We start from the raw sequence: 25,830 nt of genomic DNA, 5'->3' as shown, positions 1-25,830 counted from the left end.
GCATCGAAAGTTCTATGCACACACACAATGCAGTCCAAATGATCTTCATTTGCTATGCTGGTCCTTTTTCTATCAGACCTACAACATACTGAGAAGCTGAAAAAACTTGTTTTGCTTTTATGGCAGTGGGGTGTGTGTGTGTGTGTTGGGGTGTGTTGCGTGGCCCTTTTAATAAAATCGCTGTCCATAAGAGTCTGAGAATTAAGTGACTGTTGAATTGTATTGAAAAATCTTTACGACAACTATTTGCCATTTTTAAGTTATTTTAATTAAAAACCACAGATGACTGAATTTATGTGGTCAAACTCCCACCTGCTAACAAACCCACAGCATAAATCAGTATTTCCTGTATCATTCAAGTATCTCCTTGCATTTCAAGTTTACCTGCGTATGTAAATTCAATGCTATGGTGGAAAATTTTCAGGGACATTTATTAAGCTAAGTCAGATTGTCAAGGTAATGCTGATAATTGATTGAGAAAATGGTATATTGTTAGTTATTATATATTTAAAATATAGATGTTCTTGTCCTTACAAACAGCCCACTTAGTCATTAAAAAGTTCAAAGAGTTCTCTTGAGAGATATAATGCATGGACCATAAAATTCACTCTTTTTAAGTGTTCAATTCAATGGTTCTTAGTATATTTACAGAGTTGTACAACCATTGCTACAATTTTATTTTAAAAACCCTTAAAAAGAAATGTTGCAATCATTTACAATCACTGTCCATTCCCACTTCTGCCCTAAGTGAATGCTAATCTAGTTTCTGTCTTTCTACATGTGCCATTTGGGGACATTTTATATAAACGGAATTGTACAGTGTGCGTGCGTGTGTGTGTTGTGTGTGTGTGTGTGTTTGGTTGCTTTCACAGAGCATAATGTTTTTGAGGTCCACCATGTTGTTCCTTTTTATTGACATAGTATTTCACTGTACAGTTATAACACACTTTGTTTATCCATCAGTTATTGGACATTTGGGTTGATTCCTCTTCTGGGCTACTGTGAATAGTGCTACCATGAACATTCATGTACAAGTCTCTGCGTGTACATATGTTTCCTTTTTGGTAGACACCTAAGTGTGGGATTACCGGGTCATCTAGTAAATATATGCTTAACTTTTTAAGGAAGCGCCAAACAGTTGTTTAAAGCGCTGTGTCATTTTTCTTTCTTACCAATAATGTTTGAGGGTTTCAATTGCTCCACATCTTCACCAAAACTTTTATTGTCTATCTTTTTTATTGTAGCCATTCTGATGGGTGAGAAACAGAATTTTATCATGGTTTTGATTAGCATTTCCCAATGACCAAGGAGGTTTACATCTTTACATCTGCTTATTAGCCATTTGTGCATCCCTTTGGAAGAAATGTCCATTCAAATCCTTTGTCTATTTTTCAGTAGGGTTATTTGCTTTTTATTATTGACTTGTAAGAGTCCTTTTTATATTCTGGAATGAGTCCCTTATTAGAAATATGAGTTGACAATATTTCTCCCTGTCTGTGGGTTGTCTTGTCACTTTCTTGATGGTGTCTTTTGAAGCACAAACATTTTTTTTTTAATTTTGATTAAATTCAATTTATCAAGTGCTTTTCTTTTATCACTTGTGCTTTTGTTGTCATATCTAAAGTTCTTATAGAGTTTTAAACTATTTTATTATTTCCTTTTTAGGAAAGAAAGACCTGAGATGGACAACATTTTAGATTCAATCAAAAGAACATAGAAAATGAATTTGAGGTTGCAAGTTTTAAAGACTACCTGATTGCTCGACCTTGATAAGCCTCACTATGCGTTTCTTTAGTCAATATTAAGTAGGGTCATAGCTGAATTTTTTAGGGTCCAAGACAAAAGAAACTAGATCCAAATTGAGGGGAAAAACAACCCTTTTTAAAAAATTTCAGAAATGTACCCATTTTTACTCTTCCCTTTACTTCTCTGTATTTGCAAGTGGACTTCTTGGATTTAATAGGAACAGAGAAGTAAATTTTAAGCCACTGTTTAGTACCTTCTTAAAGGTAAAAATGGATATTTGTAATTTATTAGATTGACAAATATAGTTATTTTAAATTTAATATTATTCTTATTTTCAATTCACATTTGCAAATTAGAATGAAAACATGCCTTTTTATGTATTTAAAATGTACTCTTCAGAGACTTCCCTGGTGGTCCAGTGGTTAGGACTCCCCGCTTCCACTGCAAGGGGCACGGTTCGATTCTTGGATCCCTGGTTTGGGAACTAAGATCCTTCATGCCACATGGTGAGGCAAAAAGAAAGAAATTCACTCTTCAGTGTTGTTCCAGACAAATCCTCTATGGAAGAAAATGGACCTAACATATTATTTACCCCATATGTATTATTTTAGTAACTTGCTACATGCCTATCACTGTATCAAAGTAGATAACTGCAACAGTCCTGATGATTTATCCTTTAAAACACTTTACAAAGTCAAGTGTAAGAGGTTTGGATTTGAGAACAAAACCACTGATCCACCTTTATAATCTGAAGATTCCTATTGATAGGGCCTCTCTGAGTTCCAGAAGCCCTGAGTCATTTCCAGTGTTTGAGGTTCCAAGTATATTTTAAAAGTGACAGAGTTGTGAAATTGTAGTATATCTAAAATATACATTAATACTTCTTAACATGTATAGTACAATATGCGTATTCACTCATAAGATAAATTTAAGGATTATGAAAACTATCAACTTATGGTGTGCCACGTTTACTGTACTTTAGCTTTAGAGACAAAAGTTTAAAGGTGATGATGAACATCTTTCAATCTGGTTCCTGTATGTCTGGGACTAGGTACCATTTTATTTGAAGATGACATCAATAATCTAAATTTGAAGTCATTTATCACCTGCTTGCCCCGTGAAAGTATGCTGTATCAGAAGATTGTCCTTATCTTTTCCATCAAATACTGCCGCTTGTGTGGGTTGCCCATGTTCTGATATGACTCTGTTGGAGAGGCTGACCTTTCCTCCACCTGGAATGAGCTCTAAAACACTGATAGTAGAAGATATCACACACCAGAATCAATGTCAACTGTAGTATTCAATGGAGATGCTATTGCTATAATACTAACCTGATGCATTTTTATTTCTCCTTTAAATCCCTGAACACCTGTATCCTTCTGCTTCCCAGAGAGACTCTTGTGGACTATCACCTGAAAGTCTGAAAGGGTGGGTAAGAGACTTAGCAGGAAAATGGGTTCACGGGGCAGGTTTGGATGAAAGATGAGGTCAGAGAGAGCTAACTAGACCATGAAATTTACTTAAGGGAGTTCCTTACAGGAAGAACAACAGAAGGAAGGTCATTCTTTCCAGCCCCTGGGGATTGGGAGAAAGAAGGAAAACGGTGAAAGAAGCAGAAGGGTCTCCCACGCCACCCCGGCCCACCAGCTGCTTGATAAGGACAAATCCAAAGAAGATAATGACTTTAGTAAAAGCCAGACAAGTTGGGGGCAGGTTTGTGGGGCGATTCTAAGGTCATTGTGGTTTTTCTTCTTTCCATGGTTTGAGCTCTGGAAGGCAATTATCTTGAGAGCTGCCCCATACCTATTTGGGGCACTGCTTTATTAAAGTAACCTGGTCAGGGCAGCATGGTTAGAAGGAGGAGGCCTTGATGTTTAGCAAGCTCTAGCTGCTGTCAGTTCCTGTTTGGATTGGACAGGGGCCCCCAAATAGTTCAAAGCCTGGCCAGGTTGCCTGTTAGCATCTTCCACCATATCTGGAGTAAATGGACAGCAGCTGTATAGTGGATACCTGGGCTTGGATAGATAAAGCCATTAGTGCTTCCAGAAACGAAATCACAAAAATCACATTGCACGTCGAAAAAGAAAAAAAAACACACACTCAACTTTTTTTTTTTTTTTTTTTTTTTTTTGATAGAGGTAGAGGGAGAAGGAGAATCTAGATTGATTCTGGGCAATGCCAGTGGAAGCTTAGTATCTTAAAAGCCAGTTTAAATGATTGAATTTTACTATAAATTCCAGATGGGGAATGTATTAGGTCATGGCTAGGTCAGAGAAACAAAACTAGCAGGTTTTATGTACATTAAGGGATATATTGCAAAGAAATGGCTTACACAATTGCAAGGGCTGCCTAGGCAAGTCTAAAGTCTGTAGGACAGGCCGTCAAAAAGGATGGGCTGGAAATCTCAGGCATGGGCTGAAGCTCCAGTCCATAGGCAGAATTTCTTCCACTTCAGAGAAGCCTCTGCTCTGCTTAAAGTCCTTTGAAGTGTTTGGATCATGCCCCCCAGATAGTGTAGGATGATCTTTCTCACTTAAGTCAACTGATTATGGACCTTAATCACCTCTACAAAATACTTTCACAGCAACACCTAGATTAGTGTTTGATTGAATAACTGGGCATTTTACCCTAACCAAACACATAGAAACTACCATCCCTGGGAACTAGGTTCATTCTTCCACCAGGCCTTTATCTCTCAGTGGGCTGCCAACAGGAAGACTAGATACATTTCATGAAGAAGTCACTCCTTCTTTTCACAATTGAATTGCCCCATGAGTATATTTGTAAATGCAATTCTGCAAGAGAAAGTCAGAGAGATGCTTAAACATGGTCTGTAGGATCAAGGAGGTGATCTTCCCAGTATTTTCCACCTGGGACAGAACCAAAGTATAAAGGCAGGATCTGCTCTGCTAATGAGTTATAAGAGAACCACCTTTATTTCAGACTTTTGGTCTCCAGAACTGTGAGAGGATAAATTTCTGTTGTTTTAAGCCACGAGGTTTGTTGTGATTTTTACGGCAGTCCTAGGAAACTAATACAAGCATACTGTAAATTTTTCTTTATTTAAACAACTTGAAGGGCGTATTGGAACTATTGCTACTTCAAGACATCCTTTGGGCTTTTTTTTTTTTTCAGAGAATTATTTTTCCTTCTTCTCCCTAAATAAGGAAACAGACATAACTAAAAAGTGCTCATAAGGAGAGTTTGAAAAATATCACACTTCGTCTCTAGGATTTCCACTTTGCTGTATTCAGATGGCTTTTAAAATTTTCTCTGATCACTGAGGAAGCACATTCTTCATCTCAGTAAATAGTCCCACCAAGCATGAGCCAAGGAAGCCATCCACGTGAAGTCTGCTTTTTGCCCTCTCTCTCCAAGACCATGTTTCAGCAAAACACAACATACTTCCAATATGCCTGTCTTTCCATCTTTACAGCTAGCATCCCTGCTCTCCCCTGCTCTCCCTGCTTTAGTTATTTCTTCCCTGATATGTCACTCTGTGTATAAAAGCCAGGATAATATTTTTTAAATTTCAGTCAGATCTTGGTATTCCACCTCTCTGCCCCCAGCTTAAAAAATCATCAAAGGTTTTTCATTGCAACTAGAATAATATCAAATTCCCTGACCATGCCCAGTATGGTGTGAGCCCTGCCAACATAGTCGACCTCATCTCATACCTTCTCATTCTTGCTCACTGTGTCCCAACAACTCTGGCCTAACTCCTCTTTGTGAAATGTAGGAAGGATTTGCTGACCTCTGGGACTTTGCATTGACCATTTTCTCTTCCAGAAAATTCTTCCCTTGGAGTTTTATCTGGCTGGAACTTTCTTGGCATTCAAGTCTCCCTTCAGATGTCACATTTTCAGAGAAGCTTTCCCTAACACTTCCCAAGTGTTAGCCATGAGAACAACACACAGAGAGTAAAACTTTTGTTCTGTGGAAAGACCCCAACTTGAAAATATTTCTAAGAATGCTTCCTTCGGGTATATAATACAACAGAGTCCCTTGTAAGATATGTTGACCAAGTTTCCGGTTGGCAGCACCATAACTTATGGTATAAAAATGTCTGATTATTTTTAAAAAGGGCTATATTTAGAGGTACTGCATGCAATGACTCAAAACACAGACCACCATAACTTCCCAAATTTGTCTTCATATTTTAGACTACCAACATAGTACTGGATCTGTGTCCAGAAGGGTTCTGCTCTCTTCTATTTTTTTTGGTTTGTTTTATTTTGTTTTTGTTTTTGTTTTGTTTTGGGCTGTGCCACACGGCATGCGGGATCTAAATTCCCTGACCAGGGATCGAACCTGTGCCCCCTGCCATGGAAGCAGGGAGTCCTAACCACTGGACCACCAGGGAATTCCCTGCTTTCTTCTATTAGATATTAAAACTTATACAATTCACTAGAAGACTGAACTGCTTTTATATGACATTTAAAACAGGAAACAATTGTATGAATTCATATTAAAATTCTTAAGAGTCTCAACAGTGTCAGAAGTTTACTTATTTAGGCAAAACAGCTAAAATTTCAGTGTAATAACAGATGCCAAACTGTTTTGTAAATAAAATTAGATCATATTTTACATGACACACAAAGCAATGGGTGTGATTATAGCATAGGTCAAAGTATGACTGTGACCCTGGCATACATAACAACATCTTAAGATTCTTCTTTGATGGACGAACAAGTACTTTCCTCAATGTGTGATACCAGGAACTGCTTTTCTAGGTGAATTCAATTGTAAAATTATTTTTATTACATATTCTCTCCTCTATGACATAATCAATTCTTCTCACAACCTTTACAGATGTTTTCATTGAACTAGGGTAAGTCAATCATAGGCTTTGTGCTAGAATGTTAATTACAGTTGTCCTTTATGGTTTTTCTTTACGGCTCCTGGAGATCATGCCTTAAGTTGTTTATGAAAAATCCCATCCTGGCCAAAGGGAAATTTGGTGTCAGTGTGCAGATGAGACTTCTACAAGTAAAACAAAATCCTTAAACCAAATCCTTAAACCAAATCCTCATTAAGAACCTTTGGGGTGGGGTGAAACATGGGGAAAGGTCTTCTCTGGTTCCTGTGAAAAATTCCCAAAAGCTTAAGACCAAATCCTCACTCCTCAGAGTTGATGTCAGCTTCAATCTCTCCACCAAAGTACTTTGGGAAAATTATAGCTACCATTAAAAAACAAAAAACAAAACTTGGCATTTGGGAAAATGAGAAGAAATAAATCCCATTATTCTTTATATAAGTTTAAAACCATCTGTGTAGCGAGGACTCAGATGCTTGTATGTTTTGCCCCTGCATTTGAAGGTGTCAAGAAGTCATCAGAATCCCTCAGTACAATATCATACCCACAGCGCACTGCCACTCCAGTCTGTGAGTCCTGAGGTGGAGACTTCCTAGACATATGACTGGTGGTGAATTAAATGCACCAAAGTTTTCTTCACAGCAAAAGTCTGCTTTAGTGAAAATACTTCACTTTCCAGCATTCGATTTTATGTGCTGTAACTAACAGAAATGATAGTAAATCTCCCCAGATTGAATCTGATTATGAAGGGCTAGAGGGAAGAAGAATTAAAGCTACTTTATCATGAATTTAGATTCTTAAAGTAAATAAGTATAATTATCAACCGTGTCTTAAATTGTAAGGAAATTTCTATTTCACCAATAAGAGGGTTTGTCAAAGTGAAAAACACTTGTAGTGTTATTAATGTGTTAAAATTATTTTAAATGTATGTATATTATAGACATATGTTATATTTGTATTTTATATAATTTACATATAATATATAAAATATATTAATATATATCTTCTATTTTATATAAGATATTATATAAATCATATATATGTATAGATAGATAGATATAAGAGCTTGGTATATTTCATGATTTAGTGCTTGCTTGAAAGTTTGATTAAAAGTGGTTTGGTTATTTATAACAACAACAAAAAAAAGAGAATGACACTACATGTCTGTGTTTGAAAGTAAAAATTACATAAATTAAATGCTTTAAAACCAATACTGGCATCCTTGTATTATTGTACTTTGCTTTTTGTGTTTCACAGATACTGCATTTTTTACAAATTGAAGGTTTGGGGCAACGCTGCATCAAAGTAGACTACTGGTACCATTTTTTCAACAGTATTTGCTCACTTTGTGTTTCTGTGTCACATTTTGGTAATTCTCCCAGTATTTCAACCTTTTTCATTATTATTATATTTATTACAGTGATCTATGATCTTTGATGTTACTACTAAGATTTGCTGAACACTCAGATGGTGGCTAGCATATTTTAGCAATAAAGTATTTTTTAATTAAGGTATTTAAATTTTTTAGATATAATGCTATTGCACACAATAGACTACATCGTAGTGTCAACATAAATTTTACATGTACTGGGCAACCAAAAAATTCATGTGACTCACTTTATTGTAAAATTTGCTTCACTGTGGTGGTTTGGAACTGAATTTGTGATATCTCCAAGGTATGCCTGTACTGTTTGTTTGTTTGTTTGTTTAGCATATTGTATTCTCGAGAAAAGTTTAACTTTGGGATACAGGTTTCCCTTGCTATCCGAAAGTAGCGTGGGGCTATGGAACATTTCATAAAGCAAAATGGCTTAAATCAAGCAATTATGGATGCTGAATGTTATTTTCGCTTTTTGCCTTTTTTTGTGAAAGTGAAACTCCTCTTTAGATTTCTTTCAGGTGGCAAAAACGGGTACTAATGTAGGTCTTCCATAAAAATGAAGTGGCATGAAGCAAACTTTCAAGAAGTGGGGTACACTTGTAGTAAGAAAAAGTCACAGGCTAAGGAATCTTTAAGGAATGTAGAAATAAGGAAAAGAAAGGTTCCTAAAGTACAGCGTAATAGCAAGGGCCCAGGGAGAAAATGATCTCTTTTTCAGTAAAAGATTCATTTTTTTCAGTCTAACTCTCTAGATATAACAAGTTTGGGAATTTTGTGATAAATTCTTCTTAAATTTCAAAAAGTGATTAAAAATTAAGACTGAAAATTATTGCTAACTTTAAGTATATAAGTTTCTCTTTAATGGATTTAGTAAAGTCAAATTTCCTAGACATTAAATAATAAGAGGCAAAAATCATATATATGACCCAATTATCTCTTAATTCATTGTAGTTAAAGGAAATATTGGTGAAATGAAACTATTTTAGAGAATTTTGAAACAGAGCCTTCTAAGCTTTATCCATAAATTTCAGGTAGAGCAGAATCCCCACCCCTCTCCTTTTTATTACCAGCAATTGAAAGACTTCCAAAAACTTAGATCTTGGTGCTGTGAGAATGCCTGTGCTCTCAAATTAAAAGTCAACTGAAATCAAACTCACCCATTAGATGAGAGAGTACGAATGTCCGTAGAACAGCATGATTTGAGTGCAAGCTCTGGTAGAATGCAGTTGTAGCTGACACTACTGTTGCTCTGCCTCTTTACTCTTAGCCTCTTTTGATCTCAGCTGTAGCTGGCCGAGACATTGGCCACCAATTCAGACACTTGTGCTCACAGCCTCTCTCAGCAGTATCATTTTGGTTTTCTGCCCAGGAGCTCTTGGAAGCTGCAAAAGCCCATTGGCCTTCTGCAGAACCTACAGCCTGGGAATGCAGAGGAGAAAATAACCTTAGGACAGCCCACCCTCAATCAAGGGAGCCTGACAGGTGGTGGAGAAAGTCTCTTGCTTCCCATTTTTCTGCAGACAATTCTTGCAAGCTTCCCTTGAGAATTAAATCATTTTGCCCACAACAGTAACCTCTAGAGCACACCCTTACATTGGCTTCCTCCTTCTCTCATTTTCCCTGCTTCCTCACTTCATCTTTCTAGTATCAGCTGCCAAATGAACTATCTTCATCCAAGTTCTAGTTTCAGGGTTTGCTTTCTGGGGAACCCAAACCAAGAGACATAGCTCTTCACTGCATCTCAGTTCAGTGATTTCATAAAAGTGGGGAAAGGACAGATGTGATGGTTCTTAGCTTTCGCCTTGGGGCCATTTTTTCTCACTTCAATCTGCATGAAAATTGTTTTAGGAAAAGGCAAAAAGGTATTTCAAAAACTTCCAAAACTTCTTGCTTATCTCCTTAACATTGATTATTTTAGTGTGTTCATCATTATTTGCATTCAGTGTACAGGTTTTGCATCTTGTTTCATTGCTTATTTACAACTGGTTCAAACACTGCAATGCATTTATGTCAAAGAGTGTTTTTCCTGTGCTTTCCTCTAAGAGTTTTATAGTGTCCAGTCTTATAGTCTTATATTTAGGTCTTTAATCCATTTTGAGTTTACTTTTGTGTATGGTGTTAGGGAGTGTTCTAATTTCATTCTTTTACGTGTAGCTGTCCAATTTTCCCAGCACCACTTATTGAAGAGGCTGTCTTTTCTCCATTGTATATTCTTGCCTTCTTTAATCAAAGATAAGGTGACCATATGTGCATGGGTTTATCTCTGGGCTTTCTATCCTGTTCCATTGATCTATATTTCTGTTTTTTGTGCCAGTGCCATACTGTCTTGATTACTATAGCTTTGTAGTATAGTTTGAAGTCAGGGAGCCTGATTCCTTCAGCTCTGTTTTTCTTTCTCAAGATTCCTTTGGCTATTTGGTATCTTTTGTGTTTCCATACAAATTGTAAAATCTTTTGTTCTAATTCTGTGAAAAAAGCCATTGGTAATTTGATAGAGATTACATTGAATCTGTAGATTGCTTTGGGTAGTATAGTCATTTTCACAATATTTATTCTTCCAATCCAAGAAAATTGTATGTCTCTCCATCTATTTGTGTCATCTTTGATTTCTTTCATCAGTGTCTTACAGGTTTCTGAGGACAGGTCTTTTGCCTCCTTAGGTAGGTTTGCTCCTAGGTATTTTATTCTTTTTGTTGCAATGGTAAATGGGATTGTTTCCTTAATTTCTCTTTCTGATCTTTCATTGTTAGTGTATAGGAATGCAAGAGGTTTCTGTGCATTAATTTTGTAGTTAACTTTACCTGCAACTTTACCAAATTCATTGATTAGCTCTAGTAGTTTTCTGGTGGTATCTTTAGGATTTTCTATGTGTAGTATCATGTCATATGCAAACAGTAACAGTTTTACATCTTCGTTTCCAATTTGTATTCCTTTTATTTCTTCTTCTTCTTGATTACCGTGGCTAGGACTTCCAAAACTATGTTGAATAATAGGGGCAAGAGTGGACATCCTCATCTTCTTCCTGATCTTAGAGGAAATGCTTTCAGTTTTTCAGCATTTAGAATGATGTTTGCTGTGGGTTTGCCATGTATAGCCTTTATTGTGTTGAGGCAGGTTCCCTCTATGCCCACTTTCTTTTTTTTATTTTAACATCTTTATTGGGGTACAATTGCTTTACAATGGTGTGTTAGTTTCTGCTTTATAACAAAGTGAATCAGTTATACATATACATATGTTCCCATATGTCTTCACTCTTGCATCTTCCTCCCTCCCACCCTCCCTATCCCACCCCTCCAGGTGGTCACAAAGCACCGAGCTGATATCCCTGTGCTATGTGGCTTCTTCCCACTAGCTATCTACCTTACGTTTTGTAGTGTACATATGTCCATGCCTCTATCTCGCTTTGTCACAGCTCACCCTTTCCCCTCTCCATATCCTCAAGTCCGTTCTCCAGTAGGTCTGTGTCTTTATTCCTGTCTTACCCCTAGTTTCTTCATGACATTTTTTTTCTTAAATTCCATATATATGTGTTAGCATACGGTATTTGTCTTTCTCTTTCTGACTTACTTCACTCTGTATGACTGACTCTAGGTCTATCCACCTCATTACAAATAGTTCAATTTCATTTCTTTTTATGGCTGAGTAATATTCCATTGTATATATGTGCCACATCTTCCTATGCCCACTTTCTGGAGAGTTTTTATCACAAGGGATTAATCTCCAAAATATACAAACAGCTCATGCAGCTCAATATCAAAAAAGCAAACAACCCAATCAAAAAATGGGTAGAAAATCTAAGTAGACATTTCTCCAAAGAAGACATACAGATGGCCAAGAGGCACATGAAAAGAAGCTCAACATCACTAATTATTAGAGAAATGCAGATCAAACTACAATGAGGTATCACCTCACACCAGTCAGAATGACCATCATCAAAAAATCTACAAACAATAAATGCTGGAGAGGGTGTGGAGAAAAGGGAACCCTCTGGCACTGTTGGTGGGAATGTAAATTGATAGAGTCACTATGGAGAACAGTATGGAGGTTCCTTAAAAATCTAAAACTAAAACTACCATATGACCCAGCAACCCCACTACAGAGCATATACCCAGAGAAAACCACAATTCAAAGAGACACATGCACCCCAATGTTCATTGCAGCACTATTCATAATAGCCGGGACATGGAAACAACCTAAATGTACATCGACAGATGAATGGATAAAGAAGATGTGGCACATATATGCAATGGAATATTACTCCGCCATAAAAAGGAATGAAATTGGGTCATTTGCAGAGACATGGATGAACGTAGAGTCTGTCACACAGAGTGAAGTAAGTCAGAAAGAGAAAAACAAATATCATATATTAATGCATACATGTGGAATCTAGAAAAATGGTACAAATGAACCTATTTGCAGAACAGGAATAGAGACACAGAAGTAGAGAACAGATGTGTGGACATGGCTGGGGGGAAGGGGTTTGGGATGAACTGGGACATTGGGATTGACATATATACACTACCATGTGTAAAACAGATAGCTAGTGGGAACCTGCTGTATAGTACAGGGAGTTCAGCTTGGTGCTCTGTGGTGACCTAGATGGGTGGGATGTGGGGGTGGGATGGAGGGTCAACAGGGAGGGGATCTAGGTATACATATAGCTGATTCATTTTGTTGTATAGCAGAAACTCACGCAACATTGTAAAGTAACTCTATCCCAATTGAAAAAAAAAGAAAACACATTGCAGTGTGGAGGAAATATAATTAGAATCATGTGCTGCCCACTATCACAGTGTACTGCATACAAAATTATGTACTGAGTTATTGTGTTAAATAATAGGAAAGTTGACACTTAAGTAGGTATCTTCAGTTCATAGTTTGTATATGTGTTTGAGTGTTTAGTGAAATTCATCAGAGATTCTAGGTGGGCTAAGCAAATCATTATTTTTCCAATTAAAAATAATGGAAAACAAGCTGTAGCTCTCTGAAAAGTTTCTATCCAACACATTTTAGGAACAGATTAGATATGAATAAAAGAGATTCCCATAGTGCTTACTACTTCTTATTACTGGAGATTACCAATGTTTACCCAAAACAAACTAGTAACAATATTTCACCCACAGTGATTTAGATAAATACACAACAAATACCTGGTTAAATTCAACACTTTTGTGTTTCTTCAGCAATTTTTATCAGACCTTGAAGAAAGAAAAATATTGCAAATGGTAAACCAAACTTATTAGATAGAAATTAAATGGGAAATTAAATGAGAGAAATTAAATGAGAAATTAAATGAGAGAAAAAGTAATTGTGCAGTTATATATTTAAAATGTATCCTACACAGTGTAGCATATATACATTAATATGTAATTATAGAATAAATGATATTAAAATACAATAGGATAAAATATATAATTGTAGTTATAAATATAGAATTACATACTATCATACTTCTTTTTCAGAATAGAGAGGGTTATGCGTTATTTTTCATTTGCCTTACTATCTTTGCAAATATTTAATAATGATAGAAGTATGTGTGTGATATCACTTGGTTAATTGATTTTGGTATCCAAATAAAAATACAAGTATTCACCTGCCTGTTTATATTTGTATAATTTTAAATGTGTTGAATATATACATTAAAAAGAACTATCATACACATATACATATGCATGCTAGTATGCGTTCTGAGAGAGGCAGAGAGAACAAAGTGAGAGAGAGAGAGATTTTTGTCCCTATAAATTTTGAATGAAATTGATTCAAGTTTCCTTTGGCTTCATGTCATTTGAGTAAACATTTTGAGAGGATGTATTAACTATTTTGTAGAATTTAACTGTAAAAATATTTTAAGTCAAGTTCAATCAAATTACTACTTTGGGGTATTATTTTCAGATTGTTCATGATTTCATTTTACTTGGATATATAAAATTTCCCCAAAAAATGCAATGACCATGAAAATTGTTTACAGCCACTTAAAGCAGAGGAAATCACAGAACGTTAAGTCCCTCCCATCTCCCCCGCCCCTTAAAAGACCTCTTAAAACAGCATGATCTGATCTATCACATACATTCAGTCTTCTAATGGTCTCCACATTTCAAATTCATTTATTATGAATTTTTGATAAAATATTCAGATGGTCTGCTAATGTGCATGCTGGAGAAAAATAATGTATAATTGGGCATTTTTTTTAAATTAAAGTAACTTAAAAAAAAATAAAACCATAGCTCTATTTGAATTTGAATTGCCCTTAACCTCTTCAGGAGGAAGACGTAAAACTGAGCTCAGCCAGAGCATAGTGAGCTTGTGAGCCAGCACCTTTGGCAGCCATGGGATTTCTGCCCTGCAGGAAGCCCTACCACAGAGCAGCTATGGCAAGAATTAAGAGGACATCAAAACCTCAAACAAGCTACACTCCAGTGGGTTTGGGGAGAAACAAGACACTTAAACATTCCTGGTATGGTTTCCTTGGAAACATCCATAACAACAACTCTGTAATACTATGGGTTTCTGTTTTCTTAACCCTTCAGGGCATCAATTGAATGAAAACTTCCTTGAGGAAATATTTCAAGTGACTAGGTGGACTGGAATAAATTAATCTCAATAATGTGTGGCCTCTGACCTCTTCCCATAGCCCAAGGTGCGGGGGCCAGCGTAAGGGGGGGCAGTAAAGCAGGGAGAGGGAGGAATGTACACATTCCAACTTATGAGAGTTTACTTCATAAAAGAATTGCATTGGCACTGTTTAGAGGTGACTTGTGTGGAAAAATAACAAACACAACAAGCAAATAAAAAGTTAACTACCTGTAGAAGTCCCCATCAAATATATTTAGTAAAGGGGAAAATCCCAAACCCAAAGGGATGTATAATCACATTATCTAAAATGACAGAAAACAGCTAACAGGCCTTGAATCATGTGGATTCAAAATGAAATAAAGGTTTATGAAAATTTTATTGGGCCAAACATTATCTAACTTATAACTCAAAGGAAATAATTCAGAGCAATCATCTCATTCAATTAGCTGAGAAAATTATGCACCTAGGAAAGGTAGGGATGGGAAAAAATGTATAGGGATATTGCAGTCTTTAAACTTTTGAGGTGTACTATAAGAAACACGATTACTAAGAGGTTTAATTATTTGGCATGTACTAAACAAAATAATTAGATTATGATAACTAATAATGACTGTAATAACTATAAGAATAATAGTAAGAAAACAAGGAAGAAACAGAATGTCTTCTACTAATTTAAGATATTTAAAATTATCAGTGATATATCATCTGTGAGAATTTTTCTTAATTGGAGTTATTCATTAAAAATGTGATCAGATCTATAAACACAGATTATGTTTTTCTTAAGTTGTTACCAAACAGGAATACTGTGGAGCTGGAGTAAATTAAAAACCATACTACTCAAAAATATACTTGTTAATTCCTTCATCTAAGACTAATATCTTTATCAATCATTATATAATCTATTTAGTTAAATATACTTTTAATTCATAAATTTAATTTTAAAAGACTTCTCTATATTGAATAGCTGATATTGATGATCAACAGAGTCAAGGAATTCTATCAAATAGAATCTTGATTTAAGGAAGTTTTGACGTAACTGAGCTCAAATTATTTGAGTTTAAAATACATGATTTATAACTAATTATTTGGGAGTAGGTACAAAGTCATAACACTTGTGATTTCCATGAGATCAGACTGCTAATAATATTATTAATAATAATAATTAATGATTCTTAATAACAGTAAATTTTTCCACATCTCTAAACTACTCAAAAAGGAACTTATATTTTCAAAGAAATTTTTTAGATTATTAAAAAAATATTTACATGATAAATGATCTATGTTATCAGAACACACAAATATTGTACTATTTTAACTATGAATGCACCATAAATTGAAATATATAGACACTATATAAACTATCCTCTTCTACTTCCTGTTTTATGCCTCTAGGCCTAGTCAGGCTTGTGACCACAAGGAATGTGGCCTTTGTTCAGACATAAAAGGTGGCTGCCAGTGGCTCCTCCGTCTTATCCATTCAGACAAGTAGACCTCATTTCCTCATCCAGTGAGGTCCCAAATGTTTTCATTAATGTCATGCTCAGGCTGCTGAATTAGTAAGAATGCTGTCTTAAAGAAAGGCAAATAAGAGGGGAACACTTTTGGAGAGAGGAGTTGTCTACATTTTGCCCAAAAGCTAACTAGTTCATGAAAAGTAAGTAATTTATCACTTATTTGATGAATGTAACAAGTTTATTGACTCAGTTACAGGTAAAAATGGGTAAATCATCCAGTTTCTGAGCATTTCTTATAATTTCTGATAAAGGATCTGATAAGGTCTAAGAAAGTATCATGGTTTCCATTTAACACCTGTTTCTTACCACAGGGACTTCAAGTTCTTCCTAGTATATCTGCCTTTTTCCTTCCTACTTGACATGAGAATTAAGATACTGGAACAGAGTGAGCAAGTAAGGCATGAAACATAGAATTCTTTGTCCACTTAGGATACAGTACAATTTCATGGCAGTTCACTCTTTGAAACCCTTCAATGAATTCTCACTGTATGAAGGAGAGAGATTTCCAGGCAGTTGTCCAAGTGTTACACTCTATAGGCCAAAAAACAATTTGAAAGGGAAAGAACAAGTAAGAAGGAATAATGAATGACATTGATAAAATAATGCTTTTCATGAAAATCAAGTTTGATCAGGAAGGTAACAGCATGCTCCTTTAGAAATCATGGAGATATCTATGTTACAATTGGCTACAGAAAATCTAGATTAGAGAAGACACAAGTTTTTATTCTGGATCTTCCAAGGAGATATACTCCCTAGGAAGCATCTGAATATGTGACAAGATCTTCAAATAATGCAAGTGTGGTGTTTTATCCAAATGATAAGCAATGTGTCAGAGTCCAGGAGAAGGAGATGGGAAAACATAGCAAAAGAAATAAGGCTGAGGATCCAACACTTAACTTGAAGCAGGTCTAACCCATCAACAAATAAGAAGCCCTACATTAATTACAGCTCCCATTGGAAACAATTTAGCATCTACTTATGCTTGTTTGTTGTTATCCTCTTTTAAAATTTTTATTGTCCTCTTTATCACTACCCGAACACATACTCATTAAAGATCCTAAAGATCATGTTCGTTCTCTACTCCAGATCTGCCTGATTCCAGACAGAATCTGAGCACCCTGCTTTTTAAAAAAAATATGTATTTATTTGTTTAAATTATTTATTTATTTTGGCTGCTCCAAATCTTAGTTGCGGCATGCGGGATATTTAGTTGCAGCATGAGGACTCTTAGTTGCAGCATGCAAACTCTTAGTTGTGGCATGCATGTGGGATCTAGTTCCCCAACCAGGGATCAAACCGGGGGCCCCCACATTGGGAGCGTGGAGTCCTACCCATTGGACCACCAGGGAAGTCCCTGAGCATCCTGCTTTTGGATCCATCAACCCTTTCCATCTCTGGCCAGGACAGTAGTACCTTTATCCCAACACAGTCATCAGTAAGCCCAAACCCCAGCACCTATCCACATAGTCTCTGTCACAGAATTCTAGCCTTTAAACACGAAGGCTCACACAGAGGACAGGGCACCCATGTGACGCATCAGTTCATAAAGAAATCTGAAACACATAGAGGAGAAATGGAATATGACGGTGAAAATATATGGTAGAAGGTGGGCCAATCTCAGGCAGAGCTCAGTTGATAAAGGAGATAATAATCAATGATTAAGCATATAATTGTTTCCAAGAGAAGTAAAAACATGGACCGACAATCCTAAACCTAGAGCCATAAGAATAGGAGCAAAGCAGGGGGTGTTATAGTGAGTGGAAGAGAGACAGTATCAAAAGTACAGCAGCAGAAGAGAGTTCTATAAAAAAAAGCCCTCAGAATGCAATTCCTACAACAGAGGATAAAAAACAAAGGAGAGAGGGAAAAAAAGGGAACAGAAATGAATGTGTAAACTGCCATTAGACAAAAGACTAGCAGTCTGAGCAGTGTCAGGTTTCACTTAGTATTAGTTATATAATTCTCCCACTAACAGGGCCTCTCCCCAGAGAGAAGGCCATCATCTATGTCTTAATTTAATAAATATGGCCAAAAGAATGAGCACATTTCTCATAATAATTGGTTCATAATATTTGGTTCATGAATGGGCCTCGGGGGTCCCTACACACTGCAAGTCTTCCTGCCCCAGTCAGCCAGAGCCATCTTCTACAAACACAGTCCTGATTATGACCTTTTTCTGTTTAAAATCTTCCCTCATTCACTCCCGCTAAGACAAGATCATACTCCTATTCCTGGAATTCAGAGTTCTCTGGTATCTGGCCTACAACTCTTTCCAACATTTATTTTCTCTCCTAATTCTACTTTCCACATTTTCTACTCCAGCCAAGTTGAACTGCCAATCATTCCCTATGCATACATTTCTACAAGTTCCTCAGTCTTCACAGCTTTTCCATACTATTTCCTACTCAGTCTTAGGTATCATTCATGACATGTTTCAAATGCCAATTTTTCTATGAAGAAAATTTCAAGTAGGTCCTGGCTTCCCCTAATTCCCACAGAATTTCATATGTATCTTATGAATTTTTCTCTCTCTGCCCTGTATTAATTGTATGTAAGTGGATGGATCGATGGGTAAATTCATGCATCCTAAGATATTTCTACTACTACTGTAAATGAGAGCTAAAGACTATCTATGTGAAGTGCCTCTGAAGTCAGAGAAATCTGTGCTTGAAGCCAGTTTCCATTAGTTTTCTAGTTGTGACGTTAAGTAAGGTTTACTTAACCTCTTTTAATTTATCTTATCTGTTAAAGAAGGAGGAGAAGGAGGAGAAGGAAAGTAAAGAAAAAAGAAAAAAAAAGATGAAAGATACTAATAACATATTTAGCACAGTTCTTGGGAAAATATATTCAATTAACATTAGTTATTAACAATACCAATATTATCAATTAGCATTATTGTAATTATTAGCAGTAAACCCTTTCAGGTTGAGTTTTATACACTCCATGATGCCAGGTACTATACAAGATACTCAAACTTATATTTGCTGAATGGGGGGTTATCTGTTCTGTTTCATTTATAAAAATCAATAGGACAAGAGTATGCTCAGAATTAAAGGAATTTTGGGTAACATAACAGAAATGGAACTTGAAAATGAAAGGGGTTGCATAACTGGGATGCTTCAGACAGGTTCAGACATTTTTTAATAGAAACATTATTGGTTGAAAGGGGCATTCTTAAAACAAGGATGTGATAGGGCTTCCCTGGTGGTGCAGTGGTTGAGAGTCCGCCTGCCGATGCAGGGGACACGGGTTCGTGCCCTGGTCCGGGAAGATCCCACATGCTGCGGAGCGGCTGGGCCCGTGAGCCATGGCCGCTGAGCTTGCGCGTCCGGAGCCTGTGCTCCGCAACGGGAGAGGTCACAGCAGTGAGAGGCCCGCGTACCAAAAACAAAAAACAAACAAATAAGGATGTGATAAAGAAGGTAGCAGAGTGGAGCATAAAGATCGGTAACAAAAAATGAATAATTCTAGAAAAACTGTCCACAATGCAATAACCATAAAATAGAGAAATTGATAAATTAGAGCAGGTGTTCATAATATTTGGTTCATGAATGGGCCTCGGGGGTCCATGAACCTCCTGAAATTGTGTGCAGTATTTGTAAATGAGAAAGAAGCCTTGCTTTCATCAGATTCTCAAAAGGATTTATGACTCAAAAAAGGAACACTTTCTTGAGAATGAGCATATCAGAAAGGTCAATTAGAGATCACACAGAATAAGATGATAAAATTCTGCTTAATGTAGGCGTGTTGTTTGGAACGCTTAACGTGCACTGTGAGTGATTGTTAACGTGAAGCTCTTAAATAGAAAACAAAGGGAATTGTGGTCTTAAGGATGAAAAACATCTGCCTTTTACCTCCCTTCTGGGAGAGCAAAAATTATTAATTCGGGAGTGTGGAAAGTTGTCAGGAGATGAATTAGCTAAAAGGGTGAAGCTCACTGGAAGAAGAAGAAAAAGAAAAATATGGGAAAAAACAAAAATGAAAAATTGTCATGTACAGGAGAAACTAACATGCAGTTGATAGAGAATAGAAAATGCAGCTTGAAAAAAGATGTTAAAAATTTGTACACAATAACAAACAAACAAAAAGCAAATAAGCGCCTTATTGGGATAAAATAAAACATTGACTCAGAATTACCATAGAGTACATTCTTATAAAGCATTACTCATATCACTTCCTTTCCATGTTAGCTTGGAATGTGTTTTACTGCAAGGATCTGTGAATACATGTAGTCATTTATAATAACTGACATCACCTTAACTGCTTTTCAGATCAATCACTACCGAAACTTATAACTCCTTCGAAACTAAATTGTGTGAATCCCTTAGAATTCTTTAGAAATATTGGAAACTCAAAGTCACTGTAGGATTACAAAGTATTAGTGATATTGACTTATACCACATATTTCGCAAGAAACAAATCTATCTCACTCAGGAACCAGTTGAGAGAAAATAGAACTTTGCAATTGATCTCAATATCTAACAATCGTATATTAGCTTTCTGTACATAAAAAAGATATCATTTTCAGCATTTCAGCCATTCTCATCTTTCAAATACTGTGTCCCACTTAAGGTAATCCAACAATACAAAAACTTATAAGAACCAAATTCAATACAAGTTTTCACAATGTATTTTTAGTCTGAATCAGAGATTTAATTAAATCACATGAAAATTTTTCTATTATCTCTTTTGAAACACTGATTATAATGCTATATGTTAAGATTTGAGTAAGATTTGAGTTACAGTTAATCATAGCTCTTAAATGTGTAGAAGAAAGAAGAGAAATATGGTTTATATAGATTAGGAGAGTCCATTTATAAACTAAAGTGTTTCTACAAATGTAGTAGTTTTAAGTGATATGAAGTTGCACAAAACTTTATTTTTATTTATTTTTACTGCAACAGGCAAAGTCAATTATAAAACACTGGCATAAATCCAAAACCCTAGGGACTTCTTTGCTAATGTAATACTGGATTCCTGAAATCAAGAGGAAAGTCCATTGGGAAACACTGCTGCCGAAGACTTTGCCTCTGGAAAATCAACTTATATCAGGAATTACAGTTCCAACTGAATAGAAGTCAAATGCCGAGCCCAGAACCAACTACATAATTTGTAGGGCCTAGTGCATAATGAGAATGCTGAACCCCTTGTTCAAAAATTATTAAGAATTCCAAATTGGTGACAGCAGAACATTAACAAAACCAATGCAGGGCCCTGTGTGACTGTTTAGGTTACATGACCATGAAGTGGATCCTGCTGTGCACCATCTTTATAAGCCTAGTCAGAGTTCTCTAGAATCAGATACTATGATCTTTTATATGGTACTTTAGGCACCAATGAAAAGTTCAAATTTCCATTATAAAAGAACTTAAGTACTACATTGATAAGAGATTTAATAACTGAGTTATAATCTTTGTGTGTGTGTATGTGTTACAGAAGAATCAAGCAGCTTCATACATACCTTCAGGTGGCCTAAAGGTGAAACAGAAGACATGAGAACTTTCTTGAACTCTTGGCAGTGATGTGTAATCTTTTCCAACTAAAGACAACAGTTTCCTAGGGAGATATCAAGTCGATGATAAAGGCAGTACTTAGGAAGAGGGAGCTCTGTAGAAACAAGTCTTTAAAAGCTTTTGACCCCAAGATGATATAACATATAAAATCTTGGACCCAAAGTCTCTATGGTAGAACTCGAGGGGGAATTTGAAATCAAAGATTCAAGGAAAATTTTTAAAAAACATGACAGAAATTGTCAAATCTGACTGTGAAGAGTTAATAAAAGTCACTGTCTTCCCTGGTGTTTAAGTCCCTTTTTTCATAAAGTGTTAAGTTTTAATAGACAAGTGATCTCATTTCAAACTAAGATTCCATAAGCATATACTCATAGATGCACATGCATACACATGCATATATTTTAATCTAAGTGACTACAATCAAGGGAGTTACCATCTGTTGAGGTGTACTTTTGTTGGAAGGTGAAAGTTGTAGTTATAAATAAAGCTTTGGAACATCACATCTGCAATCATAAAAGTAAATATAAAAATGACAAAATCCCCTTGAATCAGAATGAATACAAATAGCACCCACAATTTTTTTAACTAAAGATATGAACCCCTTTCATCTGAATAACCAACTCTTGTTATACAGAATTATCTAACGTGGATCTGGCTGACTTCAAAGCTTATTACCTACATATATCTTCATTTCTTCCATATTTTAGAAATCAGAGTTTATCAAGGAAAACTGTAGGATAGCTGTAGGGAATTCTTAAGATACCGTACTACCCTCAGTCACAGCCTATATTTTCCTGATTTAGAGTCTAAGTTAGATTTAAGAAATTCTCATATTTATATGAATATAAGTAATGATAACTTACATTTATTCATCACTGACTTACCACAGTATACCAGGAACTGTACTATTCTCTATGCACGACACTTTTTTTTTTTTTTTTTTTTTGCGGTACACGGGCCTCTCACTGCTGCGGCCTCTCCCGCTGCAGAGCACAGGCTCCGGACGCGCAGGCCCAGCGGCCATGGCCCACGGGCCCAGCCGCTCCACGGCATGTGGGATCCTCCCAGACCGGGGCACGAACACGCGTCCCCCGCATCGGCAGGCGGACTCCCAACCACTGCGCCACCAGGGAAGCCCTGCACGACACTTTTAATCTTCAAAATATTTTTGAGATGGTGCTGGTAAGATCTGTATTTTACACATAAGGAAACTGAGGTCTAGAGGGATTACTGAACCTGTCCAAAATCCCATAGCTAGTACATAATGTAGGAATCGAATTTGGCTGTAATAGAGACCTAAAAACACTGACTTAAACAAATGAAGGTTTACAATTTTTCCCCTGTAGAAAGAAGTCTAGAAGCAAGTGTTTGCAGCTCAGGAAGAAGCTCATGAAACTGGATGTTAACTTGAATGTTTTCATCAGCAAAAGGACAAAAAGGGAAGTAAGACAGGCATCCTCACAGATAATTCAAAGTAGGCAGCTGAGAAACAATGAGAATATCAGATGTACAGGATATTACTCATATCAAAAATATAAGGTGACCAATATTGTGATGGCCAGAAGAAATTATTTTTTTTTCCTCTTTCAAAAAATTCTTGGGAAGTTAGTGGAGTGCTGCGAGTTTACTCTCCATCCAGCTTTTGCCCCTCGTCCCAAGACATAAGCTTCAATGAAGCCATGCAGAGAGCTTGAGATGGATTCCAGGAGTTAGGAGGTATACAGCGGACATGTGCCTGCCAAGAGCTTGAGGACTTTAAAGGTAAGAATTCTCCTGGAAAATGACCACCTGGCTACCCTCAGGGTTGACAGTCCAGTGGGGAGCTCTGTTGAGCTAAGCTGAATCATTCAGGACTCCTACCTGAGCTAGAAAACACAGGCCCAGTGAGCTTCTTTGCACCTTACCCCTAAACCCACACACCAATATTTGACATTACTACTCTGATGCCAGGAATGCATGGTCCAGAAGAATGATCACAATCAACGACATGAAAACTATGGCAAAAGTGCACTAAGGTTTAGAACACTTTCTTTGGCTCCCAAGTTTGCAACCAATTGAGAAATAGAAATAGGTTTTAAGCACATGGAAAGCACAAGGTCAGTAATAAAGCTGATTGGAGAATGTGGCTTTAGATGAGCCTGTTTTTTTGTTTGCTTGTTTTGTTTTGTTTTTGTTTTTATCTCACATCAATCAGCAGCATGAACGCTGGACAACCCAAGGCCTCCTTCATAGAAGCCGAGCTGACCCCAAGGAGAGGCAGAGAAGGAAAAGGCCCTGTGGAGAGGCTAGTTCTGAGAATGAATGAGCCAGGAGGGGCTGAGCTCAGGGCACTGAGTTCGTGCTGCCTGGCTCACTGCCTGACTCCAGTCATTCCTCCAGCCCTGGGCAAGGTGAGTGAAGACACAGATAAGTTGCAGGCACTTCTCCCAAACCTTTCCTTTATGGAAACACAGAGCATGGAGAATAAGTCTTTCCCCCAGCATCAATGTTTGAAGTTTTCAGAAGAGGAAGTTGGAGCTACAGTAGTTCATAGTATGGACTCTGAGCTGTGCTGCTTGAGTTTAAATTCTGACTACTCTCTCACCTCCTAGCAGAGTACAATGCCCACAATGTCTCTTCTTTAATATGGGCTAATCAAGTCTCTCTCATAGGCTTGTCATAAAAACTAAATTAGTTAAGAAATATAAAGCATTTAGTGCCTAGAAAATATTGTACTCAATATGGGTTAATCGTAATTCATTTATCTTGTTCAAATGCTGTTATTTCTCTCTCTATATATATTTCAGCTGTGAATCATCTTTGAAACATTTTACAAATGCCAGCAAACCATCACATTTTCATTATTTAAGATTATCTAAAACATCATCACCTGCCTTCTTTTATTTTATTTTCATCTGAGCATAAGGAAGGAAATCACTTGAATAGAGATAGTATGCTTGTAGCTTGTAGGTACAGATTTTTCAGGTGTTTTCTTTTTGCTACTGCGCTTATGGAGATTTGAACTTGCAGATCTCTGGATGATGAATTGTGAGCAAAACTGAAAATTAAAACCATATAAAACAATGCAAATTTTGAAGTTGGATAATAGTGTCCAAATTCTTTATTTACAGTTTTATTTGACTGCTCATGGAGCTCTAAATAATTTGCCCACTGGGACAGAACTTTCCACCAAAGTTTGTGTTTAATCCGCAACTACAGACACATCAGGCGGCCTGTGCAAGTGCATGGTGAAATCGGCAACTTTGCTTGCTTCGAGCAAGCAAAATCATCAAGACAATGTTGAAAGGTTTGTTGTGCCTGACTCTGGACAGTGGAAGATTGGATATACTTTGGCATTCTTAAACTGCTGTTTATTGGACTTCTTGGTGTTTGTAAGAGGTAACTTTCCAAGATCACATAGCCCTCCCAACCTCATGCACATGCATGTACACACACACAAACACACAAACACACATTCATACACACTGACAGTTCTGACAACTGATTGTATCAATGAGGAGAAAACAGACTGGTGTTTTTCAAAAGGATGTTTTTATTGGATTTCAGTAGGAAAAGGACACTAAGAATCAAATCAAATCCATTAGAGAATCTGAAATTCAAACCCATGGAGATCGTGAATCAATAATATCCAAGGGTCAGCAGCAAGACTGAGGCTGTACAGTGAAGGAGCTAAGAGCAGGGACTCGGGGAACAGAATGCCTGGGTTCAAATCCTACTTTTGTCACTTACCAGCCTGTGTGACATTTGTGAAATTACCCTCTCTGAACTACAGTACTGTACGGTCAGGCCATTCGAGATGGCTGTTCTCTTGCCTCTGTACATCCTCTGCTGAATCAATCCCTGCTTCACTTACATGATTATCCAATCCTCTTAATTATAGGGCTTAACCAGTACTTCCTATGTGCTTGCCTCCTGCCCCAGCCACTGGTTTCCCTGGTAAGTGGTGAGCCAACCTGACGCCAATTCCCCATATAATCTGTAACCTCTTTCTCCCCCAGGTGGCAAAGATTGTTGCCATGTTCTGCCTGCCATATGCCATGCATGGTGGGGTGTTACTCCAAGACCTTTTCCTTCAGACTTGCAAGACCTTAAATGTAAATGGATTAAACGCTCCAACCAAAAGACACAGACTAACTGAATGGATACAGAACTAAGACCCATATGTATGCTGTCTACAAGAGATCCCTATCCAATAAATCACTGATGCCTGTCGCTGTCTCTGGGCTCTTTCTTTGGTCTCACATCTGGGATATTACAAGGCTTGCAGGACTGCCCAACAAGTATACG

General features: G+C 36.8%; 1 long non-coding RNA gene and 1 other non-coding gene across 2 annotated transcripts in view; both read right to left on the bottom strand.

The window, feature by feature from the left end:
* Positions 1-6,298: 6,298 nt before the first annotated feature.
* Positions 6,299-25,830, bottom strand: part of LOC137225752 (uncharacterized) — a 73,303-nt gene continuing 53,771 nt past the window's right edge. The window contains exons 3-5 of the long non-coding RNA XR_010944010.1: positions 21,492-21,586; positions 13,094-13,141; positions 6,299-6,475 (exon numbers count right to left, since the gene is read on the bottom strand). This is a non-coding gene — a long non-coding RNA (uncharacterized lncRNA). The remainder of the gene's footprint in view (positions 6,476-13,093; positions 13,142-21,491; positions 21,587-25,830) is intronic.
* Positions 19,104-19,197, bottom strand: LOC137226867 (small nucleolar RNA SNORD91 family). Its single transcript, XR_010944564.1, has one exon. It is a non-coding gene; the product is annotated as a small nucleolar RNA SNORD91 family (small nucleolar RNA).

Source organism: Pseudorca crassidens, chromosome 6 (assembly GCF_039906515.1).
Source record: "Pseudorca crassidens isolate mPseCra1 chromosome 6, mPseCra1.hap1, whole genome shotgun sequence".
Taxonomy (NCBI): domain Eukaryota; kingdom Metazoa; phylum Chordata; class Mammalia; order Artiodactyla; family Delphinidae; genus Pseudorca; species Pseudorca crassidens.
The sequence above is the reverse complement of the archived record's forward strand: the minus strand, read 5'-3'. Positions and strand labels throughout refer to the sequence as shown.